The following is a 26,964-nucleotide window of genomic DNA, read 5'->3' as shown; positions in this document are numbered from 1 at the left end:
TGTCAAAACATAAAACAAAACAAAAGCATGCTTGGTTATTTAAATTCCATTCATGAGTCTAGGAAAGTTTGTAAATTAGTCTTTCCCACAATCAAGATGAATTAGCCAACTCTTCTATTATAAGTTTTCATCATTTTTCTATTTATCCAACTTACAATTTGCTTTTCAAGTCATAACTTCCGGATGTATTCATGGCAAATGTTTTTAAAAGCAAAGATTTGAAATCAGTGTAAGTGTCCCCAAACAGGATAACAGGCAAGTAGATGAGGATACATGTACTTAGTGGGAAATTATGCATTTCTTAAACTCAATATTTATGAAGAGTTTGCAATAAAGTGGAAAATGCTTAGCTCTTCTGTTCAAGGAAAATTATGATCTTTAATTTATTTAGAGTGTCATCATAATTATGTTGATTCACACATATGCTAAAACAAATGAAAAACCCTAAAACTGGAAATGACTATATCAACATGTCACTGATGATTTCCTTTAAATGAGCAAAATGGGGGTGATTTTTATTCATTTCTTTCAGTATTTCCAAATTTTCTACACTTGTCATCTAATACTTCCATAATAACAACAGCATCAACTACAACAATCACAATTCAAAAATTTTTTAAAGTCACTGATAATTTGACAAGGAGTGTATATCCAGAATTGTGAATATGCAAGTTCTGACCTGGTCATTTCTCTTAGGTATCTGTCCTGAGGAAGTTCTTCTGCTTTTGGAAAAAGCTGTAGGCAGGAAGATGTTTACTGCAGCGAAAACTTGGGAACCCCTTAGGTGCCAAACAGTGTAATAATAATGAAATAAAATGGGGTTCAACCACTCAATGCCACTGCATATTCATTGAGAAAGAAAATTGACAAAAAGCACGAGTTGTAACATTAAACGGAAAGCTCAGCATTCACACTAAATGTCAAGCATAAAGACAACAGGTTTCCAAATATGCTATTGGTTTAGGGAAAAAGAATGAATGGTTATTGCTGGCAGGGTGGGTGGTGGGATTGTGGCATTTTTTTTTTTTTTTTGAGTTGGATTCTCACTCTGTCACCCAGGCTATAGTGCAGTGGCATACTCATGGCCACTGTAGCCTCAGCCCACTGGACTCAAGCAATCCTTCTGCCTCAGCCTTCCGAGTAGCTGGAATTATAGGTGTGCACCACCACACCCGGCTAATTTCTTGGTTTATTGTAGAGATGAGATCTGACCAAGTTGCCCAGGCTGGTCTCGAACCCATGGGCTCAGGCAATCCTCTCACCTATACCTCCCAAAATGCTGGGATTACAGGTATGAGCCACCACTGTACCCAGCATTTTTTCCCTTAATTTTCTAACATTTTCTCTAATGTACTTATCTTGCATGTATAATTTTAAACCATAATAAGAAATTGTTCATCTGGAAAGTTGGTTCCAAACCACCTGCCCTTAAACCATAGGCCAACAGAGAAGACTGGTGGAGAATGAGCCCCTTTGTTGGCAGAACAAGAGGGAAGAGTTCACTGAGGGGAGAGTGATGAGATCTGACTAATGAACCCCAGTGCTGATTAGGCAGTGAGTAGGTGGAAATAAATTGCTGTGGTCCAGGAGGGGGAAGGAGAGATAAGGAATGCCAACACAGTTGAGTGGGACTCAACCCACAGGTCAGCAGACCAGTTCTTATGGACAACCCCACATCCCTCCTGCTGGTACAGCGTAGGAAGAGGAGAGCTGGGTGCAGTCTCCGGGTACCCTGCAGAGGGGACATGCCCCACAATACCACCGGGAGCCCTCAGTTCTGGGGCCAGCACTACCCAACCTTAACAGAAGATGCAGGGATTGACCAGAGAGCCCTGAGGCCATGGTGTGCTGTTCACAGTGTCTGTGATTTGTGCTACCCTTTGCTCCTCTTCTTCACCCTCCAGGGCATGGCCAAAATGAATTTACCTCAAGAGGTCTTCCTTCATTTTACCTGTCTAGACAGTACATCCATTTAACTGTGTGCCTACAGCTCAGTACCACTGTTCAGGACTGATTTTGTTCCATCTGAAAACAACCGATTAGACATCTGACAGCTAAGGAATCAGATTAGACATCTGACAGCTAAGGAATGTTCAGGATGTTCCAGATACTGTGCTTGGCTCCTGGTTGTCACGAGTTGGGTTAGAAGCCGGGCTCGGTGGCTCAGCCTGTAATCCCGCACCTTTGTGAGGCTGAGGTGAGTGGATTGCCTGAGCCCACGGGTTCAAGACCCTCCTGGGCAGCGAGACCTCATCTCTACAATAAATCAAAAAATCAGCCGGGCGTGGTAGCGCATGCCTGTAATTCTGGCTACTCGGAAGGCTGAGGCGGAAGGATCACTGGAGCCCAGCAGGTCGAGGCTGCGGTGGCCGGGAGCGGCCACTGCACTCCAGTCTGGGCGACAGAGTGAGACTCCAACTCAAAAAAATAAAAATAAAAAAAAAAGAGTTGGGTTAGAGTCTGTCATCTGAGGACCAAGTCTGCGAGTTTGTATTCCATAATACATATCCATCACTGCATAACAAACATTTCAAAACTTAGGGGCTTAAAACAACAAGCACCTTTATTATATTCACTTCTGTGGGGTCAGCTGGGACAGCCAGAGGCTAAAGCAGGAATCTCCTAAGGTTCGCTCACTAACATGGCTGGCAAAATCATTCTGACCACACTGTTTAGTGTTCTATGGTGGACATTACCATGTGATACAACTCTATGCCCATTCCCATGGGCCCATTCACATGCCTCACAGGTCACACTCTGTATCTATTCCCATAGGTCCATTCAGGTGCCTCTTTCTCAGACCTCCTTGGTCTCATTCTTCTAATTTCTCTCTTCCAGGACCTTGAGGAACCAGCCTAACTATTTCCTATGGCCCAGTCATCTGTGCAGATTCTAATTTAGAACCACTTCTCTTTCCACAGGATGGATTTTCTTTCATTGCTGCCTTTTAGAGTTGCCCCTGGACAGGATTGTGGTCAGTTTTTGGCTCTCGCCCACAGGTTGTTCTGCACCATCTGTAAGCCAAATGCAGCCCTTCTTCCTCCATGGCCAGTGGTGTGGGCTGAGGGAGGGGTCCTGGTGCCAGGATGGGCAGATGACATGAGGTCTAGGCCATTTGCCTGTGTAGGTGACTTGTGCTCTCTAATCCTGCTTGGACCTGATCTTGGAAGCACCACTTTGTCTTATGATGGCTTACAACTGGGCCTTATGCCTTGGGGGATGTGGCAGAAGTCAGCTCATGATGCCTGTGTAAGGAAGGCAACATTTTACCTCTACCCTCCTAGGGTGTTTTTGCTGGGCTTGAGAATTAAATTGATAGAAGACGGTTCAGTAGGTGAAAAGCATGCAGATTTGTTTAATACAAGTTTTATGTGATAAGGAAGACTTCTTAAGGAAATGAAGACCTAAAAATGCAGTTAGAGCCAAACACATGCACTGAATTGAACAAAGAGTAATACGTTGTAGACAAGTAACTAAATTATGTGGGGAGGCTAAAAGAAGACATGCGTTACTTTAATCCGATTTGTACCGAATTCTTTCAATTTCAACTTCTCATCCTTGAAGATAAGAATGTTGCTTTCTTTCTAGTATAGGGATGGCATCTTTCACATGGGAGCTTTACCTCCTGCTTTTAAGAAACAACATGGCCAGGCACAGTGGCTTATGCCTGTAACCCCAGCACTTTGGGAGGCAGAGGCGAGAGGATTGCCTGAGCCCAGGGGATCGAGACCTGCCTGGGCAACTTGGTGAGACCTCATCTTTACAATAAATATAAAAAAATAAAAATTAGCCAGATGTGGTGATGCACACTTGTGGTTCCAGCTACTTGGAGGGCTGAGGTAGAAGAATTGCCTGAGCCCAACAGGTCGAGGCTGTGGTGGCCATGAGCCTGCCACTGCACTCCAACTTGGGTGACAGAGTGAGACTCCAATTAAAAAAAAAGAAACAACATGAAAGTCAAAATGATCTTCTTGCACTTACTGTTTTTCAAGTGCCTGCCTTTAACTCAAAATAGTCAACATGCCAGTGTGGCATATTGTAAGATAGTATTTTTTTTTTTTTTGAGTTGGAGTCTCACTCTGTCGCCCATACTGGAGTGCAGTGACCGCTCCTGGCCACTGCAGCCTCGATCTACTGGGCTCCGGCGATCCTTCCGCCTCAGCCTTCCGAGTAGCCGGAATTACAGGCGCGCTACCACGCCCGGCTGATTTTTTGATTTATTGTGGAGATGAGGTCTAGCCAAGTTGCCCAGGTGGGTCTCGAACTGGCGGGCTCAGGCAATCCACTCACCTCAGCCTCCCAAAGCACTGGGATTACAGGCTGAGCCACCGAGCCTGGTCAGATAGCATGTTCTTATCTCCCTCAGTGGCATGGTCACTTTGAGTTCCATGGTCAGGCATTTTATCTCCACTAGGGCCCAGGAACTTGCTAGTACCTGTTTTGTGGAAAGTATGTAATTCTCCAGTTCAGACAGCATGGCCTTTCTCCAGAATCTGAGGCATCTACACTGTGACTTACTTAACAAGACTTGTTATAAACAACAAACAATGCATTTTCCTACCACAGATACCTCTAATACCTCTGCTGGTCCGTAAAACTGAAGTGGCAGGGCCTCTTATACTGCCACCTGGGCCTGCTGCAGGATCCTTCCCCACTCAAGGCCCCACTCAAGATGGCCCCGTGAGTGCCCATCAGTACATAGTTCTGAGCAGTATTCCCCGTCTGTAGGCCTGAAGAGGCCTAAGAGGCAATGTGTTTCCATCTTAGTAGGATGTGTTAGAAGCTGTAATATGTTTGGTACTTTGGAGGGATGCTCTGGCATGCCTTAGACCACTGGACCCTTAAATATTTGCCTGATCCAGTGGGTGCCAGAGTTCTCTAGAGGTTATCTTCCACCCTTTGAGTACACGTGTCTCTAAAATGCTAGTCACTCCTCAATCCTCTGTTCCAATGATGTGATCTCAATGCAGTGGACCCAGGGTGTTCTGAGGGCTATCTAGGTGGCATGGGTCCCCATGTTATGACCGAGGGCAGGAGAAGTCATGTAACCCTTGGGCAGGGTTGGCAATGTGCACAGCTGCCTATCTCAAGGAAAAGTGGATTGTTTCTTGTGCCCTTTTCTGATAAAAATGGAAGAAAAGGAAAATGCAGCCTTGCTGCATTATTGTGGCAACATACCATATATGAAGGGGGATCCCCCCAAAACCGGAATTATTATTTGAAGGGTAGACCCCTTGTAGTGCAGGCTTCCCCTGCTAGGTAAATGTTCTAGGAACCCATCAGCATCAGTGTACCAGATAGCATTGTAAGAAGCTGTGATCAGCTTCAGTGAATTTTTTTTTTTTTTTAGATTCTTTCAACATTTTTGCCCATTTCATAATGGGTGATTTATGAGTGCACCTGCCCACACTGCACTGAGTGTTCAGCAGTTTTTGACCAAAAGCAGCATGACCCCCGTGCCCACCCTTCCTATTCACCTGATCTCACCCCAAGTGATTTTTTTTGTTTCTCTGGATGAGAAAAGTCCTCAAAGGGAAAATGTTTTGCAGTGTGGAAGAGGTAAAACAAAAAACAGTAGAAACACTAACAAGCATCAAAATTGACGAGTTCAAAAACCATTTTAAGCAGTGGAAATATCATTTCAATAGGTGTATCACATCAGAGAGTACTTTGAAGATGATTGAAGCTTAAATATGTAAGAATAAATGCACAATTTTTTATAAATAAATTTCATGTTGGGGGAGGCCTCCCCTCACACGTGAGGCCTTGTTAATTTTCTCTAGCAATGATACACATTTGGCAACAGCAACCAAGGCTACTACTTGGTTAAGTTTGCAGTAGTTAATGTCACCCTACAGGATTTGTCTTCTGGAAGGGACTGCCATCTTTGCATCTTTTAGGTTGTTTAAGGGTGGCACTAGTCTCTGCCTGTCCCCCAGGGATGTGAGATGGGCAGGGGAGGGGTAGTTTCAGGGGCTTCCATTAGACCCTTTCTACTAAGGTAGCTCTCACCCTGCAAGGTCAAGAAACCAAAGAGGGGATTTTGCTATCCACTAGCATTATGCATTTGGGGACGAGCGGAATGACAACCAATCTGCTCCATGGATAGACCGTGTGGAGCCTCTGTAAACTTGGCCAGCAATCCCTTCATTACTCCAGAGATTGTAGTTCAGGTCCAATAAGATAATACTGCAGACAGGCTAGGTGTGGAGGCTCATGCCTATAATTCCAGCATTTTGGGAGGTCGAGGTGGGAGACTCGCTTGAGTCCAGGAGTTTGAGATTAGCCTGAGCAACACAGCAAGACCCCATCTCTACAAAGAACCAAAAAATTAGTCAGGCATGGTAGCACATGCCTGTGGTTGCAGCTACTTGGGAGGCTGAGAAGAGAAGATTACTTGAGTTCAAGAGTTTGAGGCTGCAGTGAACCATGATTGTGCTGCTGCATTCCAGTCTGGATGAGAGTGAGACTTCAACTCAAAAAAAAAAAAAAAAAGAAAGAAAGAAAGAAAAGAAAAAGATAATATAGGAGAGGAAGATGTGTCACATGCAATAAGTAACAGTTGTTATTTTTCACTTATTCATTCAACAGCCATTAATTGAACACCTACTTTGTGCTGGATGCTGTGTCAGATGCGGTGTTCACAAAGGTGTACATGATTCCTGCAGGGTGGAAATATCATGTCCCTCCCTGAGCCAGGATGAGCAGCTCTACACTGATGCTTCACAGACAATAAATATTGCACAACTGAGGCAGAGCTCGATCCAGGAAGGACAATCTGGTACACGAGTAACCTGAGACTTTAACTCCAAGAACTTTGTGACAATTCTTGCTGCAGATCTAGACCGTGGTGGAGAAAAATTATTGCTGCTCCAAAACTACCTGGAGACTCTGCGGAGAAGGGAAATGCACTCTAGAGGAAGGGCCTGGACTTTGGAACCAATGATTCTGGGTAGAATCCTGGCACTGACAAGTTAATGGCCTTGGGCAGGTTACCATGCCTCTGAGCTTCAGTTTCCTCATCTATAAAATGGGCATACTCCCCAATTGCAGAGTTGTTGTAATTGTAAATGAGCTGCTATGAAACACGTGAGTGCCTGAAGGAGCTTTTCCTGAATGGATGCTTTATTTCACCAAAAGTCCTTCACTCTGTTCTTCTGCAGGTTTCTTTACCTTTAGTACTGATGGAACTTTGACTAAGCCCAGAATCAGCTTTATGTGAACGTGTCAAAGTTGGGTTCCCCAGGACTTAATTTTCCAGCTCTCTGGGAAGGTCCCCTACTATCAAATGTATCTCTTCCACTGGCCTGCATGTGCTTGAAATTCCACCATTAGAAAGGCAGTCCTTGCCATTGCTTTGCTAGACTCTGGTGTGGCCATGTGTTCCTTGAGCTATGGCTGGCGCCATGCTTCCTGGCTTTGGTACCCTCCTCTACCTTGCAGAGGTGAATCTCCTCTTTCTCTCTCTCTAATTTACTTTCTAAATAAACCATATTCTCTAATCTAATCTCTGTGTTTTTCTCTGAGTGTTGTCCCTCTTTCCAGTCTGTGAAAGGTGAATAACAAACTTTACTTCTTTCTACTTTCTTTAAAAAAAAAAAAATCAGTCTTTTGCATCTTTTTCATTTCCAAGAAGCCCCTGACTCTCATTAACATTGCCTGTTTGTATGACACTTGCTTTATGCCATCCAAAGTATCTTTTGGTCTTTCCAATAGCCATGGAAAATAAATGGGAGATTTTCCCTAAAGTCACTCACTGGGAAGGGAGGAGCTGGGATTTGAACTCAGCATTCTCTGTGAAGTGTTCAGATAGAGGCATCTGAATTCTTAATGCCAGACACTACTACATTGTCTTGCAAATGACATTCTACCACTCAAATGAGATACAAACAAATTAATCCTCACCAGTTAAAAGTAAAATGTGAAGATCCTACTCTGTGTGTGAAGTGCCCTGTCTACATCACACCTATTCTAGTATCTCTAGACCCTTGGATGGAGTCTGGCCCATAGAATTTCATGAGAGCTAATAGGTAGACAATTGGCTCTATTGGTCTTTGTTCTTTATGGCTCAGGCTCTCTGGTCACTGTTTGACATATAATATATTTACTTAGCCTTCATCACGGCCTTCTGAAGTGTCCCTGGCTCCATTTTACAGAGAAGCACACCATGGAGCAATTAACTCGTGGCCGTTCATACATGGGTATGGCAGCAGACTCTGGAATGGAGCCCAGGCCACGGGATTCCAGAGCCTAAATGCCGTTCCACGCTGCCATTCCCATGAAAAATGGTGAGGAAATGTTTACATAAGAAGCATGGAGGAGACATTGCAGACAAGGGGAACAGACCAAGGACAGGCCCTGAGGGGTGAGGCTACTCTGCATGCTCAAGTCACTGGAGCACAAAAGCATGAGAGAGGCCACAGAGATGAGGGTGGCGACACTGGCTCTTGGGAGAGTGTCTTTCTAGGGAGTGTGCGTGGGAACTTGTGGCCTCATTCCTGGCCCTGGGGCCTTTGGGGGTGCAGCGTGCAGGCCCAACTGTCACCACCAGCCTCCTCCCGCCAGGTTCGCTGCCCAGGGAGCAGGCAGCGATGCTGCCTCCAGCATGTGCTTGGAGGGCCACCTCTTCTGTGGAATGCACATGGTCATAGTGGCAACCAGGTCTGTGCTTTAGGTTAAAAAAACAAATAAGTGGAAACAGTTTCCAATCTGCCCGGGATTGGGAAGCAATGAGGTGCCCTGTGCCACCAGGAATGTGGCTCTGAGAGGAAGAAATCTGGGACAAAGTCCCAGCTCCCCAACTTGTCTTTTTTGTGGTGCTTGGGCTGGTCTCGGAACTCCTAGTGAAGGCTCCATTTCTACAGCTGTGACCTGGCACACAGAGTCCTCTTGTTGACAGCAGGTCTAGAGACACAGGGCACAGCCCTCTATATTATCATGTGTCCCATCAGGGTAACTCTTGGCAGGACATTCTGGTGGTGCTAACCAGTATGTTCCCCCAGTCTCAGGTCAGATTCTCCCAGAATCTGGGTCAAGGATTTTAAGATGTTTAAGGGTGGTGTTAGTCTCTGCCAGTTCCCCAGGGATGTGAGATGGGCAGGGGAGAGGTAGTTTCAGGGGCTTCCATTAGACCCTTTCTACTAAGGTAGCTCTCACCCTGCAAGGTCAAGAAACCAAAGAGGGGATTTTGCTCTTCACTAGCATTATGCACTTGGGAACTAAAGGAATGACTACCAATCTGCTCCATGGATAGACCATGTGGAGCCTCTGTAAGCTGGTCCAGAGATCCATTCATTACTCCAGAGACTGTAGTCAAGTTCCAATAAGATAATACAGGAGAGAGGCTGGGTGTAGTGTCTCATGCCTGTAATCCTAGTATTTTGAGAGGTCGAGGTGGGAGGTTCGCTTGAGCCCAGGAGTTTGAGATTAGCCTGAGCAACATAGCAAGACCCCCAAAAATTAGTCAGGCATGGTAGCACATGCCTGTGGTTGCAGCTACTTGGGAGGCTGTGGAGAGAAGATTATTTGAGGTCAGGAGTTTGAGCTCTAGGAGTCTTCCCAGGAGAGCCCAGAAGGGAGGGAGTAGGAAAGCAGGCAGGCAAGGGGAAGAAGTCTGCAAGTGGAGGCTTCTGGGAAAGAGACAGCCTCAGCTGATGTCTGGGGAGCTCTGGGTTTGTCTCACCTGCAGGCAGAGGAGCGGGGATTTGTCCCCAACACCGGGCAGTTATTGGCTGCAGGACAGATGGAGCCAGAGATGACTTCAGAAGGCAGTTATGAGGACTAAATAAGGGTGGGGAGGGAATTCAGAACCCACAGGCTTTCCACAAGGGGGAGGTTCCACTGTGGTGCCAAGTTGCAGGGGTCCACCCTAGAAGCAAAGCACAGAGAGGGTGGGAAGGAGGCACAGGGCTGTGAACAGGCTTGGGAGAGATTTGCATGGGCTTGGATTTCCTTCCTTGTTCTCTGAGACCCTGCCAAAACCCAGGCAGCTGAGACCAGGGCCCATTGCCTTGTCAGAGAAAACAGTTGACAAGATCTTGACCTTTAAATTTGAAAGTCTTTATCAGGTGTAAGACAGATGATTGGAAGGCAATATTATCTAGTTTCTCTTCCAAGAGAGCTGGCTGGTCTCTCGAGAGGGCCCCTCCCCTTGGGGGACCCTTGTTGGCTCTTTCCAGGATACAGGGATCAGGCAGAGGTTCTCTCACTGCTGTTTGGGGAAGCCAGAGGAACCAGATGTTCAGAGGGATTGGGTACCTTGCCCAAGGGCATAGAGTGGTAAGTAGAGCTGAAATTTGAATGTGTAGCTGCAGTGCTTATATTTATTATTATTGCTGCATGAAAAAGTACTCAAAAACTTATTGGCTTTAAATAAGAAACATCTACTGGGCTGGGTGTGGTGGTTCACACATGTAATCCTACACTTTGGGAGGCCGAGACAAGAGGATTGCTTGAGCCCAGGAGCTTGAGATCAACCTGGACAACATAGCAAGACCCTGTCTCTATTAAAAATAAGATTTAAAAAAAAACCCACATGCACAAAAACAAAAACAGAAGAAACATTTACTATCTCACAATCCCAGTAGGCCAGGAATTCAGGAGCCACTTAGTTGTGTGAATTTGGTTTAGGGTCTCTCCTGAGGTTGTAGTCAAGCTGTCAGCCAGGACTGTAGTCATCTGAAGGCTTGACTGAGGGGAGGATCCATTCCAAGCAGGCTCAAACACTCTGCAGATGATAGAGGCCTCAGTTCCTCACCATTGGACTGTGCTTAGGGATGCTTGGACACACCTATATTATGGCAGCTGGCTTCCCCAGAGCAAACAATCCAAGAAAGAAAGCAAGGAGAAAGCCACAATGTCTTGTATGTCCCAGTCTTGGACAGCACATACCACCCCTTCTACCACATTTTATTGGTTAGAAGCAAGTCACGAAGTATACCCACACTTATGGGCGGGGGAAGTGGCCTCCACGGTAAAAAGAGAAGTGTACAAAGATTGTGTGTGTGTGTGTGTGTGTGTGTGTGTGTGTGTGTGTGTGTGTGTGCATTAAAATCCCACAGTACTATTCAGCTGCTCCCTTGCTTGCATGTGGGCTCAGGAGTGCTGCTCTCTGCTCCCTGATGGATTAAGAACCGCTGTGTTCGCCACCCAGGGGGAACTCTAACCTACTCCTTTACTGCTCTCCCCTTCCCCAGGCCTGGAACTCCCAGCCAATTCTACCTTCCAAATCTCCTCTCGACTTCTCTTTATTTTTTAGAAAAAGGATTTTGCTCTGTTGCCCAGGCTGAATCATGGCACAGTCATGGCTCCCTGCAGCCTCCAACTCCCAGCTCAAGTGATCCTACCACCTCAACTTTCTTAGTAGTTGGGATTATAGGAGCATGCCACCATGCCTGGCTAAGTTTTTGAACTTTTTGTAAAGTCAGATCTTGCTATGTTGCCCAGGTTGATCTTGAACTCCCGGCCTCATAGAAATTTTCCTGTCTCAGCCTCCAAAAGTACTACGATTATAGGTATGAGACACCATATTCCAGCCTTTCTCTCGGCTTCTCTAGGCATCTTGGTTGTTTCCCCAGAGATGGATGTGAAATGCTCAAGACCTGTGGGACTCGGTCCCTCAGGATTTCACATTTTGGAAAAAGGGACCACATCCACGGAGAATCGTTGGGGCTGTCTCTATACGGCTGAGGCAGAGTATCCCTGATCAGAAGATACAGTCCCCACAGGAGACACAAGCCTGGAATCCACAACCAAAACTTTTGATCTGAGGACCAAGAAGTACTCGGCCTTACCACCTGTCTATCTGTCTAGGATATCCGCAAGGCGGCTGGGAGAACTGGGGCAGAGGTGGATTTTGTTTGTTTGTTTGTTTGTTTGTTTGCTTTTGAGTCGGAGTCACACTCCATGGCCCAGGCAAAGACTCCTGGGTCCCTCCCTCAAGAGATTCCAATTCTGTATGTCTGGAGATGGGATCAGTAATTTGCTCACGGCCACCACAACCTCAACTTGCTGGGCTCAGGCGATCCTTCCACCTCAGACTTCCAAGTAGCTGGAAGTTTACAGGTGCGTGCCACCATGCCTGGCTAATTTTTTTGATTTATTGTAGAGACGAGGTCTTGCCATGCTGCCCAAGCTGGTCTTGAATCCCCGAGCTCAGGCAGTCCTCTGGTCTCCACCTCCCAGAGTGCTGGGATTACAGGCTTGAGCCACAGAGGTGGGTTTTTTTGGCCTTGTTTCAAGGAGGTCGAGCTGGGGCTAGAACCAAGTGTCCAGTGGCAGCCAGTGCTGAGCCTTTGCCACTTCAGGCTTTGTGTTGGGATGTGGTGGTGCTAATGTGTGCCTTGAAGGCCTCTGGCCACAGAGAGCACAACTGGCCCAAGGCCCCTCCCCTGTCTCTTCAATCCATACCCTCGTTTCTGTTGAGGCCACACTTCCCAAGGCCCCATCAAGACTGAGTACATCAGGGCCCATTTCTGCGGGGGGGGGGGGGTTCCTCCCCAACCTTTGCCCAGAGACTCCTTGATAGCTTTGCTGAATTTTCCCTGGACAGCACAGCACCCCAGGGTGCTCCCACTCAACCTCCCTTTCTCTTTCACTCAGTTAGGGACGCCAGGTTCCATATGGGATGCCTAGAAAAAATATAAATTTCAGATGAACAACAAACAATTCTTAGTATAAGTATGTCCCAAATATCACATGGGATGTTCTTCTAATTTAAAAAAATTGTTGTTTATCTGAAATTCACACTTACTTGGTTATCCTGGCTATTTATTTGCCAAATTTGGTGACACTGCTTGGGGCCAGACTCACATTGCAGTCACTTCTGTGCCCTCTCTACATTTGGTCTCACATGCAATTCCTCTAGTGAAATCTTTGCATGCTTAATCCCTTCTTGGCATCTACTCAGAGGCTGACAAGGCAAGGCAGTGGTGGGGGGAGCACAGGGTGGTGGGTTCCACTGACACGCAACTAGTTTCCTTAGGGCTGGCAATGTCCTGGGAGCAAGGTCCTCTTTTGCTGCTCAAAGTCACAGTGGTGAGGGAAAGGGGAGCAACTTGTCAAGGCTTCAACTTGAATGCAGTTTCTAAGTGTAAGGAAAGAAGGTCTAAAAGGTTTCTACAATTTTAGGGAATTCCATGGGGAAAGCAAGGAGGGATGAAGATTCCTGGAATCTCTCCCTCGAGAGATTCCAGTTCTGTAGGCCTGGAGGTGGGATCAGTATTTTGCATTTCTGCCCCCTCTTTAGTTGATTGTGAAACTGCCACAGGAAAATAACTGCATATTTTGTAAAACTTTCCATGAATGTCACTGCTGATGCTTATTTGATGCTCCCTCCAAGTGGCAATTAATTAGCTTTTAGAAGTCAAGGTGTCAGAGCTAGGCATAAGTTTGTTTACCTTTACCCATGCCCCATCACTTGTTTTTTGAGGCCTCTCTCTGGATTAGAGAAGACTTCTAAGAGTTTGGGTCCCAGTTGGGCACTGTGGTTCCCCCTGTAATCCCAGCACTGTGAGACCAAGGCAAGAGGATTGCCTGAGCCCGGGGATTCAAGACCAGCCTGGGCAACTTGGTGAGACCTCGTCTCTACAATAAACCACAAAAACTAGCTGGGTGTGGTGGTGTGCATCTGTAGTTCCAGCTACTTGGAAGGCGAAGGTGGAAGGATCACCTGAGCCCAGCAGGTCACGGCTGCGGTGCTCGTGAGCATGTCACTGCACTCCAGCCTAGGCGAAGAGTGAGACTAACTCAAAAAAAAAAAAAAAAAAAAGTTTGGGTCCCAGAAAAGCTATGGAATGCTTTTTAAAGCTTAATAATGAAAGTAGCATGAACCACATTTCCCCTTGCCTGCCAGGAGGCTGCAGACTTGGGCTTTATTACATTGTTACCACAATTGTTCATTCCAGACCTATGGATTGTTTCTTTGTTTCTTATTGTAAACAGCGGCCAGTCCTTTTGATAGTATGTGCAGTCCTCACTGTTCTTACTTTCTTTTTTAGTTGGAGTCTCAATCTGTCGCCTAGGCTGGAGTGCAGTGGCACAAGGCCACCCAAGCATCGACCTGCTGGGCTCCAGCGATCCTTCCGCCTCAACCTTCCAAGTAGCCAGAACTACAGGCGCTACAAACGCTACCACGCCCGGCTAATTTTTTTTATTTATTGTAGTGACGAGGTTCTCTGGTCTCTACATGTTGGTCTTGAACTCTTAGGCTCAGGCAATCCTCTCGTCTCGGCCTCCCAAAGTACTGGGATTACAGGCTTGAGCCACAGTGCCCGGTCGATCTGACTTCTGAAAGTTGGCGATGCTTCCTAGGGGCCAGGTTAATCCGTTTCTGTGCTTCTGTGGGAGGGGTAGAGCCCTAGAGAGGGTGTGGGCCTCAGAACAGCAGGCAAGGTGCCGCCCTAAAAGGCAGAGCTGGGTGGCAGTTGGGGGTGTAACCCTGTGTTCGGAATGGGCGTTGGCTGACTCTGATCCCTGACAGGGCAGGTGAGACAGAGAAGGAATGCGCTGACTCATTCGCTCCTCAGTTTCTCTTGGAGTAGGGCTGCCCCGGGGGACTGGGGAATCAGGAAAGAAGTCGGACAATGGAGCTTCATGGAGCTTCGTGAGAACAGGAATCCCACCCGCAACATTCAAGGACTGTTTCATTCCAACATTCCACCACCAACCCTGCATCTGGGACCTATGAAGGGCCAGCCCTGCGCTAGGGCCTGGATTCATAGCCATCAGGGTATCAGCCACCCCAGACACTCAGGCCACCAAGTTCTTAGTTTTGGATCTGCCTTTGAGAACATCTGCCGGAGGTTGAAAGAATGAGTCAGTTTTCCTTCTCATTTTCCCAGGAGCTTCAAGCCACTGCTCTGCACCCTCAGCTAGGTGGCATGGGCAGGTCACTTGAGCCACTTCATTGGTAGGATGGGCAGTGGGGTTGGAGTGGAGGCCAGTGGGGCTCTGAGTCCCACTGTCTTCGCTCCAGTATGGAGTTCCTCTTCCCGGGGAACTGCAATGGCTGCGTGTGTGGAAAGGAGCCTGGTGGGGATAGAAGTCCAACCCAGTGAGGTCTCCATGTACCTAGCCTTGGGCTGCTGGCTCAGAGCCACTTCCAGAATGGGTTAACCAGCTGGGTGCAGGGCAGCAGGGACCCCGCCTTCCTCTGTTTTGCTTCCACACCTGCTCTTCATTACGGAAGTACCCAAACCAGTTTTCTCACCAGCCCTGTGGACATGTAGTTTCCCTTTTTTTTTTTTTGAGTTGAAGTCTCACTCTCATCAGCCTGGCTAAAGCACAGTGGCAGGCTCACAGCCACCACAGCCTCGACCTGCTAGGCTCAGGTGATCCTTCCGCCTCAGCCTTCCAAGTAGCTGAAATTACAGGTGCACGCCACCACGCCCGGCTAGTTATTGAGTGTGTACGATTTATTGTAGAGACGAGTTCTCACCAAGTTGCCCAGACCGGTCTTGAAGCCCCGGGCTCAGGCAATCCTCTGGCCTCAGCCTCCCACAGTGCTGGGATTACAGGCTGAGTGAACCACCATGCTGGCCGTAGTTTTCCCTTTTAAACAAAGCTCCCCGGCTTGGTGGTTCAGCCTGTAATCCCGCGCTTTGGGAGGCTAAGGTGACTGAATTGCCTGAGCCCGTGGGTTCGAGACCCACCTGGGGAATTTGGCGAGACCTCATCTCTACAATAAATCAAAAACTAGCCGGGCATGGTAGCGTGCGCGTGTAGTTCCAGCTACTTGGAAGACTGAGGCAGAAGGATCTCCGGAGCCCAGCAGGTCAAGGCTACGGTGGCCAGGAGCGGCCACTGCACTCCAGTCTGGGTGACAGAGTGAGACTCCAACTCAAAAAAATAAATAAATAAAATAAATATATAAACAACGTTCTGATTCAAAGGGGCTGGGGCTGGAAAGCAGAGACTCAGTTCTGAGCAGCCTCCACCCATCTTCTGGAGGGGCCAAAATGGTGGCTCACCTAAAGAGAGAGAGAGATGAGAGAGAAACACAACTCTCAAACCCCAACAGAAGACATAAAAATGATAAAACTACAAACAGGTTTTTATATCCCAAACGAAAGGAGACTGCCTATAAAAGGAAGCCTAGTCCTCTCTGTAACACTGGGAGAGTTCCGTGTCCTGTGGAGCTGTCCTGGGGCTTGGGGTGACGTGGGTGTAAGTACACCAGGTACTGTGGTTCTCACTGCTGTCATTCGCCTTCTGCCTTCCAGGAAGACAAACATCAGGATCCTGGGACTATATTCTGAATGCCCCCATTTGGAGCCATTTGGGGCCCTGCTAGGAGCATGTTGGGAGTCTTAGACACGCACACCCTTCAAAAGTTACCACTTCAGAGCATGGTGGACCTTAAGACCCCCTGACTCCACTGTGTGGGTGTGTTTCCAACACTGCCCCCACCTGCAGGGCAGACAATTTCCTGTGCTTATGTAAAAATTGAACTGTAGTGAGTGGCTCTCTGCAGAAATCACACCCTGGTCTGAAACGACTACTGAGTAGAACATCTCTAGCTGGTGAAAGTCACTAATTGGCTAATGCTGGGTGCCCATAGGAGGAGAGGGAGTAGATGGAAGTATGGAGGGACCTTGTGGGGTTTATAGGAGAAGAGGGAGCCCCAGCTAAGCCCTGACCCTTTGCTGGAGCTCACCCTGCTTTCCTGGGACCAGGGTTAATGAGGTCACTTCAGAATGAGGAATTGCAGCTGGAACAATGAACTGAGCTGCAAACTTCACTTTCTAGTGGCTTCTAGATCCTCTTCCCTCTCAAATGAGTGAACCCAACAAGTTTTGTTTTAAAAATGCTAACATATTTTTTCTTTCTTTTTATTTGAGTCAGAGTCTCACTCTGTTGCCCAGGCTGGAGTGCAGTGGCATGCTTGCAACCGCCACAGCCTCAACCTGGGTGCTCTGGTGATCCTTCTGCCTCAGCCTTCCAAGTAGCTGGAACTACGGGTGCGTGCTACCAGGCCTGACTAATTTTTGATTTATTGTAGAGACGAGGTCTTGCCAAGTTGCCCGGGCTGGTCTCAAACCCAGGGGCTCAGGCAATCCACTTGCCTCAGCCTTCCAAAGTGCTGGGATTACAGACTGAGCCACTGAACCCGGTCTATAGTCTTACTTTTCATGGGAACATGAAATGCACCTTTCTGGGAAGCTGTGATGCCAAGCCCAGTGCAGCAAGGAAAGAGGCCAGGCCTGTGGGCTGTTCTGGGGAGAGCAGTGGGGAGGGGTGCGGAGCTGGAGGGGAGGGGCTCCCTGGGGAGAGTCGAGTGGGTGGGCAAGGCCCTCCAGTCTGTGAAGTGATCTTTTTATTTCATTCCTCAAGCTAAAGCAAGATCAAAGGATATCATGACATGCTGAGTGTGGCAGTATTTTTGTACTTGTAGAAGCAGGCATACAGCCACACCTACATATGAATTGATGTGGGGACAATATACCGTTGGAAGGATGGATGAGGGCACTGCTGACCCCTGGCTGGGCCTAGCCAGAAGGATAGTTTCTGCCCTCCTGGAGGAGGCCCTCTGTGGAAGAAGAGAAGCTTGGCAGTGGCTCCCAACAGCAGGCTGCTTCGGCGGCTTTGAGGCTAGATGGTCTTCATGGAGAGCTCTATGATTATGTCTTGTCCTTGCAAGGAGAGGAGAAAAGGCTCTTTCTCCCTTGCCCTCCTACCAACGCCCTTGTTAGTGTTCTTAGGGCCTGGCCAGGGCAGGAGGACTGCTTGAGGCCAGGAGTTCAAAGCCAGCCTAGGCAACAAAGTGAGAGATGGTCTCTACAAAAAAAATAAAAAATTTATCCAAACATGGTAGTGAGCACTTATAGTCCCAGTTGCTCAGGAGGCTGAGGCAGGAGGATCACCTGAGCCCAGGAGGTCTAGATGTGATGAACCATGATCATGCCACAGCACTCCATTCTGAGCAATAGAGATCCTGACTCAAAAAAAGAAAGGAAAAAAAGAAAAAGGAAAAAAATGAAGTTCTGACATATGCTATCAAATGAATGAATCTCAAAAACATGTTAAGTGAAAGAAGTCAGAAGCAAAAAACCACATATTATATGATTCCATTTTAATGAAATGGGCAATTCCATAGACAGAAAGCAGATTGGTGATTTCAGGGCTGGGGGAGGAGAGGTGGAAGGGTAAATGTTTACTATGTAAAAGAACTCTTTTGGAGAGATGAAGAAGTTTGGAAGTGGATGGAAGTGATGGTTGTACAACATTGTGGGTCACACCACTCAGAGTCACTGAGTTGTTCATTTAAAAATGGTTAATTTTATGTTATGTGAATTTCATCTCCAAAAAAAATCTACCTCTATCACACAGACACACTATTAGCCTCTCTCAGCTTCGGGGTCCAGTAGGTGAGGAGCCTGTCTCCGGCCTTCCTTCCCTTCAAGGAGTGAGATGACTTCTGATGGTGTCCGAAGGACAGGATCTTATGCGTGCTGGAGAAGGAATTGGGGCATGGCCCAAGTTGGGCATGAGGGAGCTGGTTGTAGGATGGCTATGAGACTGGGCACTGAGTGTGGAGGACCTGGCAGCATGGGGGGCAGGTCCCTGTGCAGGGCTCCCCATGCAGACTGGCTGTGATGGGCATGTCTGGTCACCAGCAGCAGTGGAACCAGGATGGGGATGGGCCGACAAGCTTGACAATAGGCTCAGGTAACACAAGGAGCCATGGTAATATTGGTGCCCACCAGGGACCAAGATCAGCCATCCCCCTATCTTCCTGGTACAATACACACTCTGAAATTTTGGTAGAATCCAAAGGAAGTATAGAAATTATTGACATAGCACATCCTCCAGATAGAGGGAGTTAGAGTCACATTTCATTTCGTTTCATTTTAGGAAAACAAAAAACATGGCGCTACTCCCAGGGAACCACACGAAGGGCCTGGGTAACCCTGTGTCTGTGGGGAAGTGGGAGGGTAGGTTTACCTGTTTAACCTTTCTTGGTGACAAGGGACAGAAAACCCAACTAAATGCGTGAGGAAAAGGAGAGCACGGGTGTGAGTACTCGGAATAATTGTCTTGAATAACACAAGAATTCCGGGGTAGACCATCTTTGGGTGCACTTTTGTCAGGGATTGAACACCGCCAGGACTTGTTTTTCTTCCCTTTGTATTTGCTCTACTCTCAGCTGGGCTCTCTCCTGGGATTGCTAGAAGGCTGTAGTGGTCTCCCATGTCTCTCAGCTCGAAATCCAGTAGCTGTCCTGACCCAGCAAAAGTCATCTTGAGTCTTCTTGTCTTCAGTTCCTGAAGCCATCACTGTGTATCAAGGGAACCCAGGACTCACACTGCATCTGTAGAGTGGGGCTGGTCTCAGCCTTGCTTCGGCAAATGGACCCAAGCCAGGGTGAAGTGCGTAGTTTTCCAGTGTGATTGGAAGGAGGGTGAATGGATGTTTGGTGGTCAGATAAGCAGCCTTAAAGCTCTAGCTGGAAAGGCTTCCTAGAAGAGGTGACATCTAAGCTGAAGGATGAAGAGAGATATTTGGGCAGTGATGGTGAGGCTGGAGAGTCAAAGCAACATGTGCCAGTTTCAGAGATGAGCCAGAGCAAGGGCAGGTCAGGAAGTCCAAGGAATTCGATCTCTGAGGGGGGCATGTGGCGCACTTGGGAGAGTGGGGAGAGGTGACCTTCCTGAGGTTTGGGGAGTCATCCTCAAGGATTGTGTTTGCCGGGCCAAAGGCATATCAGCTTATCTTGAGTTCAGGGGGGAGCCATGGAAGGATTTAAGGCAGGGAAATAATGTGGTCATGCTGCATTAAAGAAAGACTATTCTAGGTGCTATGGGCAACTCCCCTGCATCTATTGTCCACAGAAAGACATCCTCAGTAAGGGTCTTACTACATCCTGCCCTTGAGAAAGTCTATTTGAATCTAAAGATTTCCATCTGCAAGTTTAGGCGTTTTAAAAGAAGACATTTTTAAATTATGAAATATTTCAAATATACAGAAAGTTTTGTACCAGTTATTCAGTTTGAACAGAAGTGAACATGCTGCAGTTACTCCAGATACTGTTATTTTATTTCAGAAATAAGTAACACACATAGACACATTTCTCTCCCTGCTGGTCCAGAGGTGACCACTAATCCAAAGTTAGTTTCAATCCTTCCTAGGTATGTTTTTTTATACTTATTCCTATGAGCACTATACGTATGTATATATAACTGTGCACTGAGTACTTTTTTATTTACATCTCCTTGAAATATATCTTAAAATTACCTTTCTTAATTACTTGCTGCATAAAGACCAGGTCTTCATGAATAAATCGAAATAGAGCATTGACACACATATTGGGCTGATTCAAAATGCCTTGACCTAAAATATTCAGAGAAGCAAGGAAAACATCTGTCTTATCTCAAAAGAGCTGTTAATAAGCACAATCTTGGCTTAAGCACAATCTTGGCTTAAGTCCCAGAAAGGGTCAAACAAAATATCCTAACCTTCTATCAGAGTTTATGTCTTTCAAGAGAGTCTTGAGTTGGCATTAAGATCTTCTGGATTCTTAACTATTGGCTTCCTTTTATCTCCTCCCTGCCTACACCCCTAAGAATACTCCTTTGAACCATGCTGGTGCTTCCTTCCCAGGCTTCCTGCAATGGACATTTTCAAAGGCTGTTTGTAGCTGTGGTTCTTGCTGAGGCTTTTTAGGTGGGCAAGGAAAACACATTTCTGGAAAGTGTGTCAATCCCAGACAAGATGAATCACTGCTTTTCCAGGGTAACTAACTTCCTACCCAGTGGCAATTTGGTCCCCTTGAAGGATAATACCATATCCGGGTCTCAGAGTTGGTCTCTGTTGCTGGTAGGTAGGCTACTGAGCAGCGTCAAGAGCTAGATGAGCCTCAGTAAGTGGAAACCCACACTATCAGTCCATACATAGATGTCACTTTTGCCACCATGATTATTCTGTTTATGAGCCTACTCTGCAAACACTGGGTGATCAGGGGCAGAGACTGATATCTACTGTTGGAGTCATCCTGTGTGTGTAGTTATTTAGTGCCTCTTCTGCAGCAGATATTCTCTGATGGGTGTTAACACGCAACAGAGAGATCTTCACAATTTGTGTCTCTTCGCATAGGTGCACTGTATGCCTCTTACCTAGACTTTCTTGTCCCTGATCTTTCAATCTTGTTAGTCTGTGCCCCTCACCAACCAACTCGGCCGTTCTTCACTGGCCATGCATTTGTGTATATTCTTATCTCATTCACTCTCTTTCCACATAAAGTGAACGTACTCATATTGTTTCACATAAAGGGCACTGTACTCAAAACCCTGCCCATTAGGACAATTTCCTTGCCTGGCTGCCTTTCAGGGTCCCCCCAGTGTGAGGTTGTGGTACAGCAGCAGCCCATTTAAGCTGGTACCCCCATATTAAACCAACTCATATATGAACCAATCTCAGACTCTTTCCTTGTCTGTCATCTGGTCACAGGGACCCCTCATGGGGCCCAAGGGGTGAGCTGAGAGAGAGAGAGAGACACTGATGGAACAGTGTTGGGTGACGTGGGTCTGCCACCCCATCATGCAGTTCACTTGTGCCCTCTGGCCTGTTTATGCCTGATCCTGCACCTACTACTTCCATCTTTTTTTTTTTTTTTGAGTTGGAGTCTCACTCTGTCACCCAGACTGGAGTGCAGTGGCCGCTCCCGACCACCGCAGCCTCGACCTGCTGGGCTCCGGCGATCCTTCCGCCTCAGCCTTACTTCCATCTTTTGAAAAACTTCTGCTGGGCCTACTCACCTTATGAATTGGTGAGTCTGACATTACTCAGCTCACAATGGGCAGTTCTGGCTTCATAGTCATTTGCTGTCCCATAGTCAGTCTCCCTTCTGGGAGGCGTGAACAGCTTTCCCACCATTGGGTGATGGCACTTCTGCTGAGTCTGGTTAAAGTCTCTGGTTCTGACTGGATGAGAAATCAATTCTCTGAAGTACTGCTACTCTTACAATGAGTTCTTGCTTCTCAGCTCCATCTGCCCTATGGCTACAAGAGTTGAGGGTTTCTTTAAGTACTACTGAGGAAGCACTTTGGCTTTCATAGTCTGAACTGATGATTACTTGTCCTTTACCTGTTATTTTCTCACTTCAAAGCATGTGTGGCTGTTACCCAGACTGTAGTGCAGTGACTCAATCATAGCTCACTGCAGCCTCAAACTCCTAGGCTTAATCCATCCTTCTGCTTCAGCCTCCCAGGTAGCTGAGACTATAGGTGTGTGCCACAATGCCCACCTATTTTTTTTTTTTTCAAAAAGCATTTTTTTGTAGAGCTAGGGGGTGGTGGTGGTGGTGGGGTCTTCCTATGTTGCCCAGCCTGTTCTCAAACTTCTGGTCTCAAGTGATTCTTTCGTCTCAACCTCCCAAAGTTTTGGAATTACTGGTGTGAGCCTCTGTGTCCAGCCTAGCAGTCCTTCTGGGCTCTACAGAGTGGAGAGTAGAAGTGGTGGTCTCTGGATCCCAAGAAAATAAACTCCTTCAAACTACCTCAACTAAGAGTGAGTACAGTTATTACAAGGATTTACATGCTTAGAAAACCAGGGAAACCTCAGCTGCAGTCCTGGAAAACCATAGAACTAGGACTACTAAGGACAGACCAGTATAGAATACCTCCCCAGCAGGAGGACCTGGGGACTCTCCCCTCCAGAACTGGGTACTTGCCATGGGTCTTTTCTCCTCTCTTCTCTCTAGTGACTGACCTTTTCTGCCCATAGCAAGAACTAGGAAATCCGATTAGCACAGCTAGTGACCATTACTGCTGGGAAGTGATTTTGCCATCAGACCACATCCTGGGCTATGGACCAGGCTGTCTCAGCTGTTGCTGGACCCAGCAGAAGGCAGCAGAGTCAGTGGGTGAAAACAGCACCTTGGACCTGGACTGCCTGGTGTCACATCCTGACCTTCCAACAGGCTGTACATCCTTGCCAAGTCATTTAACCTTTCTGCACCCATTTCTCATATATAAATTGAGGAGTGACAACAATACCTACCTTGGAGGATTGCATGGGTTAATCTTGTTTAAAGTCTTTAGAACAGTAGCTGGCTCATAGTCCATGGTCTGTGTTTGTTAAAAACAAATCTATACTCTATGGCAGAGTAGGAGCAGAGAGGAAAATTTAAAAACCTGCAAAAGGAAGAACAAATTCATCAAGGGAACCCCTGGAATTGTTTCAGTTACCAAGTCTCCTGTTTTCAGTTTAGTCCATGTATTTTCCTCTAGGAAAACGCTTTTCTTTGAAATGGTCTGAATTTTATCTCTTTTTTCCCCCTTGCTACCAAAACACTCTTTCTGGAGTAAATACCCTTTACTTCCACACACAGAAACCTCATCTCCTCTTTAAAGTCTCACTTGACCTCTCCTTCCTCCATGAAATCTCCCCAGATTTGCCAAGTCAGAAATCTCCTTTTCTAAGTACCTGTAGCAACATCTGTAAAAGACTTTTATGTCTTTTACCACTTTCTACTTTGTGCTGTGGGCATTGTGTGCATGCCTTCCTTCCTCCACTAAACTACATAGTGTCCGTAAAGGCAGGTGGCATAGCCGAACGTAGATAGCATCATTCAAGAGCTTTTCAGCCTGTAAAAAAAAATAAAATATGACCTACGTCTCCAGACTTTATGGTCACACTGTAGGTGCTCCTAGTGCTCTTGAATCTGTCTTATTCAAGTCTGAAGGCACCCTGGCAGGATACTGTTATATTCTTGTGGAGGCTAAAGCAACTCTATCTTGGATGCTAAGCTGCCACGCTGACTTCTGATTAACCTCAGTTCTGGGAAGTCCTCTATGATATTTATTTTATGTACTGTTCCTCGTATAAGAGCATGTATTTATGTGAATCCTGCCCTAAGGTCGAACAACCTTCACCATGAATGCTGCCCTTAGGCAGATTCACAGCATTCTTGCCTTTCCTTTCAAGTGCCCTAGCAAAACACACTTCTTTGAAAGATCGATAAGCCCTGGGTTTGGAGGGCAGGGGGGTAGAGATGGATCCACCACCCTGTCTCACCACCACCCAAGACGCAGACATGGCTTCTGTTGGTAATTCCCTATTAAATGCTTCTTTCAGAGAAACTGAATTATGTTAGCCTCTTTCTTTGGTCTCTCAGTTTCCTTGGACTTTGAGGGGTAGGTTTGCTTAGACCTGCTCAGTACAAAATATTTCTGTTATATATTATAATTATACGTTAAAATAGTGTCTATTATATGCTAGTATAACCAGTTATAGGGAGAGGGGCCTTCTTAGCTGCCTCCTTCCCCACCATCTAGCTTCTCCCAAGGGAGGAAGAATTGATAATAGGAGTGGTCAGATCCTGAGACATTTTCCTGGTGGGTCAGATCACTGTGTGTTAGAGTTGAGGGCACACTTATGAGTTTCCTCTTGCCTTTTCCATCCACACGTGATTGACATGACTAAAGCAAAACCTGTTTTCTTGGAGCAGGCCCTGCCATTCTTTTCTCTTTCACTTTCACACCTTGCAAGGCCTGACTTTTTCTTTCTATTCTACTTTCTTTCTTTTTTTTAGTTGAAGTCTCATTCTGTCACCCAGGTTGGAGTGCAGTGGCATGCTCACAGCCACGGCAGCCTCCACCTACTGGACTCAGGTGATCCTTCTGCCTCAGCCTTTAGCTGGACCTCAGGCGCATGCTACCACACCTTGCTTATTTTTTGATTCATTGTAGAGGCAAGGCCTTGCCAATTTGCCCAGGCTGGTCTTGAACCTCTTGCCTTGGCCTCCCAAAGTGCTGGGATTACAGGCTTGAGCCACTGCACCCGGCCTCTACTCTACTTTCTCCACTGAAGATTGGAGGCTGCAGAGTCAGGTATTTAAAACTTATGTGGAGTTGAGTCGGAGAATGAGAATCAAGCAGCCACTTAGGTTTCCTACCTGAACTACCTTCTTCAAACCAGCTTGTACCAGAATTCTGCACTGAGATTCTCAGGAAGGACCCCATAAAATTCATTATCCAAACTCAGCATCTTGAAGTGAAGGTAAGGGGGATGGGAGTGAGGGTTACTAATATGGACACTGAAAAAATAGGCACAATTGGGCATGTTCCAGGCAAACCAGGGCATATGGTCACCCTAGTTGCTAGGTTCTTCCTCTGTATTTATACAGCAGTACTTTATTTCCCATTTGGTTCTCATTCCTTGTGAGTACAGTTCCTTTGGTGAGAAATCCCAGGGGTAGAAGAAAGGAATGTCAGGATCTGAAAACCAAAACCCAACCTTGAATATCTTTGGCAAACAATAGCTCTTGATTAGTATGGATGAAAGAATGATGAGTGTAGCTGGATTATTGAAAAGTCATAATGAAAATAGAAGACAATGTTATGGCAATACCAGTAATTAAGAAAAATAAGCTTTAAAATGTTTTTCTTTACTTTGGTGGATCTGAGTCAGCATAGGCTTGGGATCCCAGCTCATCACTTACTAATTGTGGCATTCTGGGCACATTGCTTAACTCAGGGATGTGTGTCATCTGAATGTCATTTGGGGGTCTTCCTGTCCCTTGGAAGATTTAGTAAATTTGACTTAAACATGCTCTGAAGTAAATCTACTTCAGGTAAGTTCAGAGTTTTCCCCATAGTTTCTGTACATTCCAATTCCTAATCTTTTTTACAGACTTTTGTTTTGTTTTGTTTTGTTTCTCTCTGTCTTCAAGCTCTATGTCTGTTAACTTTTATCAGTAAAGAATGGTTCCCAAAAGCTCTCTGTAAGCTTCCAATCATATCTCATTGGCCAGAATATTATCATATGTTCCTGCCTAATCCGATCACAGGCAAGAGTTACGCCACTAACATCTGCTTACACTAATTAGAATCCACCCTTTGGGGATGAGCCCATTGTCATCCCCTATATATCATAGAACTGCCACGGAGGAAGGTAGATACAGAACAAAACTGGGGTCTTACCGGATGAGTGGCCGGGTAGCAGCCATGTATCTGCCGCAGTGAGACCGAGTAAACTGATCCTCCTCAAGTAGTAGAGACAGAGGAAAGGAGGCATGGACCAGAGGAGGGCATCAGTTTCTGGACAAGAGGAAAGAGATGGTGGGTCTAAAGGCTGTCTATTCCAGGGGTGAAGTACTTGCTGTTAGTCATAGGTATGTTGGTTATTTCCTGGGGCAGGGGGACCTCAGAACATGTAGCTGGGGCAAGTATTTCTGCAGTGGCCATGCATATATGCTGTTTTGAATGTGCTATTTCTCACTTTGGGAGATTCTCTGATGAGGTGCCATTTGCAATCTGTGACCATCATGGCTTCTGCTTCAGCATTTCCACTCTAACTTCTCTTGCATCAACTTCTCTAATATGGAACCTTGTTTTCCTTGTCTCAGACTCTTTAAAACTATGTCTTTGCTTTTCATTTCTTTTCTACGTCTTTAATTTTCATAAGGTCTCAAAAAATAATCTCCTCACACTTAGTGTCTTGTCTAGAAATGCCAAGTAAGAAAACAGCTGCAGGGTTCAGTTCAGATTCTGTTCTGCATGCTTATAAAAATGGTCCATACAACCACAGTTATCCTTTCAGACTTCCAGTGCCCTGATGGATATACCCTCTTGTTAATGTATCCCACTAATCATGTAGACCAGGATGCTGGGATAACCAGCTCTTAGTGGATTTCAGGTCTATGATGTAAAGTCATCTCAGTCTGCAAGACATAATTTAAATGCATTTTCAAAGCAAAGTGGCTTGCAAATAACCCTGTGTTGTAATATGTTTCCATAATGGCACCACTGTCCGCTCAAGTCTGTAATGAAACTTGCAATAATGCTCCTACAAAACCCACTGGGAAAGATTCCATAACTGAAAGAATTGTATTGCCAGCTGGTTTTGTATCTCCATTTTCTCACCCTCGTTTCTCTGAAATGCAATTTATTTATTTATTATTTTTTATTTTTTGAGTTGGAGTCTCACTCTCTCACCCAGACTGGAGTGCAGTGGCCGCTCCCGGCC

This window comes from Carlito syrichta, unplaced genomic scaffold, assembly GCF_000164805.1.
Source record: "Carlito syrichta isolate Samal-C Ts95f unplaced genomic scaffold, Tarsius_syrichta-2.0.1 Scaffold314306, whole genome shotgun sequence".
Lineage (NCBI taxonomy): Eukaryota > Metazoa > Chordata > Mammalia > Primates > Tarsiidae > Carlito > Carlito syrichta.
This window is presented reverse-complemented; position numbering follows the sequence as displayed.